Below are 4446 nucleotides of genomic sequence, written 5' to 3' on the forward strand. Positions count from 1 at the left end.
CCTAAAGGGGCCGCCCCCTCCCACGTGTGAAGCCGCTCCCAGCCCCACCACCCAACCTGGTGGCCTCTCTAGAGTCCAGCATTGCCGTGTGCAGAGACCCAGGTTTCAAGGTCCCCCTTTCACTTCTCCGTCCTCCTGGTAGGAAAGAGTCCACTGAGGCCCCAAGATGATTTAGCATCAAACACATTTATTTCACTTTTATTGAATACAAGAACAGTGAGCACACACGCATACACCACTGAGCACTGTAAAGGAGTATGACCGAAGGGGGAGAGGGAGAACAAGGGAAGAGAAAAGGAGAGTTAGTGAAGGAACAACAGAGCGTTGCAGTTGGTTGGTAAGGTGCTTCTCAAATAAAAATAAATATTATTAATTATTGTTACTGTTATTATTACTCATGCAATCACAGGCCAGGTTTGGAATGAATTTGTGGGATCAGGTAAAAACAGGCACTCGTGTCTCCCACCCCTTTCAACAGAAAAGCCCCTGGAAGAAAACAAGCAGTGATCAGCTATCTGAAACGGAGCAAGCTGATGGGCAGGCTGGGGGAGCTGAGCCCACAGGGGCCTCAGTTGTTGCTGAGCCGCAGAAACCCACACCTCACCAGGCAAACAAGCAGCAAGCTTTTTTCTTTCCTTTTTTTTTTTTTCTTTTTTTTTTTTAAGTTTTTAAACACTGCCACCCATTAAACACGCTGCGGAAGCCAGGGACTGGATCTGCTCACTCCAAATATAACTCATGTCATTCCAAGCACACATCAAGTCTAACTCTGTAAGGCCACTAATTTTAACAGTAGCCTTCGATTTTATAACTGTACACAATGTCAAAAGCAAGTATCTAGCTTCACAGTAGCCTCTGGTGGGTTGTAAATATATCAAAGCCAGGTGGGCTCCTCTGAGTATGAAACACACAGTGAGCTGATCAACACCAGCACCATGTGCAGACCATGAGTCCTCCGCCACCCCACCTCTCTCTCTGAAAGTGCCACTGCTGATTACGGCTGGTTTGGGTGCATTGAAAAAAGAAAAGAGAAAAGTAGCCTCTTTGCAACTCCCTTAACTCTTCTTTGGTTGGGGGTCTGGTCTCGAAAGGTAGCTGAAGGTGCTCGGATGGAAGCTGGGGAGACCCTCACAACCTGGCAGCACTGGAACCAGCCAGCAGCTCTGTCTGATTCCCAAGCAGCTTGTGCTCATGCCTTTCACGCTTGCAGGAGAAACCTCTCTGCCAGAAGGAGAACAGACTTCATGGGGACATACTAGCAAGCAACTGGTAAACCATGGCTGCCAGGGAGCCGGCTCTCTCCTCAGACAACAAAGGCGGTGAGCCGGGTCTGCCCACAACATCCTTGCAGCACAGGCTCGCCTGCTCACTGTCATCCTCTGAGCCATTGCAGGACCTGGCAAAATGCACTTATTTCTGGGCACAGTCTGTGTGAGGGGTGGGAGACTAAAGGCAAAATGGTGCAGAATTATGGGCCCTTCTGTTTCCACAGGAGCTAGAGATGATTCCAAGAAGGAAACCCGTTTATTTCCTTTCCTTTCTGATTTTGGTTCCAAGTCTACCCTAACTGCCTGGTTCACAGTGTACGAGGCCCTGGGCTTGGCCCATGATCCCCTTCCAAAGGCAGCCTTAGAGGAAGCCTGGGGCTAAAGGCTGAGCTGGGATGATTTGGGGGAAGGCAGCTCCACTCACATCTCCTCAACACGCACCTTTTTACACAGAGGGCCTGGGCTCTCTCATCCAGCCTGGGATGCTGGGGATGCTCTGCAGCAATGGAGACAGCACGGTCTCTCCACTGCTCATCCCTAGACAGGTCAGGGGAAGGACTGCCCTGCCATCACTGTCACCAGCCCGCAGCGCCTCAGGCAGCCCTTGCCATCACATGCCGGGCAGCAGGGGAGACAGGGCAGAAACAACCCCTCTGCCTTTGACCCTACTATAAAGCTCAAGTAACTTCATTACTGGGATCCAGAAAAAAAGCAAAACCACCCCAACCACCAGCACGGCTCAGGAGGCTGGAGAGGAGTGATGAATGCAGTCCTGCAGCTGCTACCTTGCTCCCAGCTGACTCCCGTGGCTCTGGGTGAGGGCCGGGGAGATGATCCTGCCTACAGCTGCCGGAGCTGCAGTTTCAACCTCCTTCCCTGCCCCTCCAAATCACCACTGACCCTCCAAATCCAACCACCATACACTGCAGATCACCCAGTGGGACATCTCCCGTCTCTCACCCTCTCCCCTTCCCCCCCAAAACAGCAGTGGCTGAAACCTTCCCCGCTCTCTTCTTGCAGGACTGAGAGTCCCACACGTGATCTAAGAGTCTCAAAATACACCAACCACAGTCAATCAAAGAGTTAATAATTTAAAAATGTCATCATCATATTTACCAGCACTGTTGAAGTATTTCAGTATTGTTCCCTCCCTCCCCCCTCGTTATATATAATAATATACATAACTTAAATGCACATCCATATGAAACCCCTACAGGCTGCATTTTATAAATGAGAAACCATATACATATAATTTGTTTTCTTTGAAATGAAATCCATTCTTAAATACCTTCAGAGAACAAGAGGTTGGACAAGTCCACAGAGAAGAAGATAAGGAACAGAAGGGAAAGAGTTAACAGAACCCCAAAAGAAGCAAAAGAACCAGCATGGAATGAGAAGGGTGAAATGACACTTGCGAATCGGAAAATAACTCTAAGGTAATAAATTCATTGTTTTTCTCTCTTCCTTCCAGAGGTGGGGAATGGTTTTGCTTCTGCTTGTGTTTTTTTATTTCAGTTTGCTTATTTCTTGCTTTGTTGCAAAGCAGTTTTCCTTTCCATTCAGTATGCAACAAATGAACTCATGATTGTGTATCCTTTAATGTAACATGCAAGATGGTGGCTTATTGTATTGTTAACAATATTATTATTATTATGACTTTTTAAATCTTATTTTATCACCAATCCAGTAAACTCTTCAATTTATCTGCAGAGGGTTGGCTTTATTTGTTGTTGTTGGTGTTTGCTATTCATTTCCAGCATATAGCAGCAGTGCAAGGATGCATTTTGTTTCCTGGTTTTATATATATATATATGTATGTATGTATATATATATATAATATATTTGCTATTCCTTTTTAAAAAATTTTTGTCTCTCGCCATGAACATTGCAGCCAGGATGTCTATGTCTTGCTGACAAGTCCAGCATGAAGGCTCCTTCTCCGCTGTTCTCCAGGTTTGAATACAGATGACAACTTCCTTGAACATGTTGGTCAAGATTCCTGTACAAGGCAGATGGAAATGACCAGTCATGGGGTGCTGATTTCTTCAGCTATAAAAGGGCTCCTCTTTGTATGAGAGCACTGGACAGTAAATTTGCAAACACCTGGGGCTACAGCTTACACTTAATTACCAGGACCTCTGGTAATTAGCAGGAACTCCTAATTCACTGGGCTGGTGTTGCTGTATGGAGGAGGTAACAGTGAGTCGCTGCTCCCTTACTTTAAGCCATTCAATTAAAATTGGGTGGCTCCCTAAGTGATGCAGAAGTGTCTGGGCTTGCTTGTTTGTACTGTGCTGTGGGAGGTAAGATTAGGCAGATGCAAGAGCCTCTTCTGACCTTCCAAGCTGCAATGGAACTGGTCACTTTTCCAAGCTTAAAAGCTGCCAAACACAATCTTCACATGACAAAGAAACACAAAATCACATTTCCAAAGAGGCCTCTCAAAATGCACCTGCAGCCTGGCTGGTGACAGATCTCCTCATACATTTTTCAGCAGTGAAGCTGCCTTCAGAAGCTTCCCCTCCCCTTTCCACCATGTTCCTCTGCCCCTCAGCTGCTCTGACACAGAGGTCTGTTGGGCTGTGCCAGCACTGAAGAGCTGCAGCAACCTGGCTGATGGGGGAGCAACAGGGTCAGAGTAGGGGGTTAAGAGTGGGGCAGGACTCCTCAAGCCAGCTTTGCCCTGAAGAAAAATGTCTGGGGCTGTGAGTGCTTTGGGGCATCTGCAGGGAGGTGCAAACCTTGGGTGCTGCTGCCTGCACCTGCATGTGTATAAAAAGACAACCTGGTGATCTGAATGGGACTAAAGAAACCTCTTTTTTTTTGCAAATATTGGTCTGATACTTTGGACTGGCTTTGCAGAACCTGTAGCCAAGTTACTCAGCCCATCCCCAAAACTGGCATCACCTCTTTCCCTCCCTGCCCCAGGGGGACAAGCAGGTCCTTTCTTCTTTACACGCAAATGACGCTGGCCCCTCTGCTGAGCAGAACAGTAAGGCGACATCTGCAGAACTGTTTTTGGTGGCATGGCACTGGCTTTCTAACCACAGCCGGGTGGCCGTGCCCAGAGTCAACACCGGAACTGGAACTGCTGGCCAAGAGCTGCCATTCTCAGTTCCAAAGAGCAGTGACACCTACCAGCTCCTGCAGCTGGTGAGGATCAGAGACACTTGCCCCG

This window comes from Haliaeetus leucocephalus, unplaced genomic scaffold (assembly GCF_000737465.1).
Source record: "Haliaeetus leucocephalus isolate CR32 unplaced genomic scaffold, Haliaeetus_leucocephalus-4.0 Scaffold182, whole genome shotgun sequence".
Classification (NCBI taxonomy): domain Eukaryota; kingdom Metazoa; phylum Chordata; class Aves; order Accipitriformes; family Accipitridae; genus Haliaeetus; species Haliaeetus leucocephalus.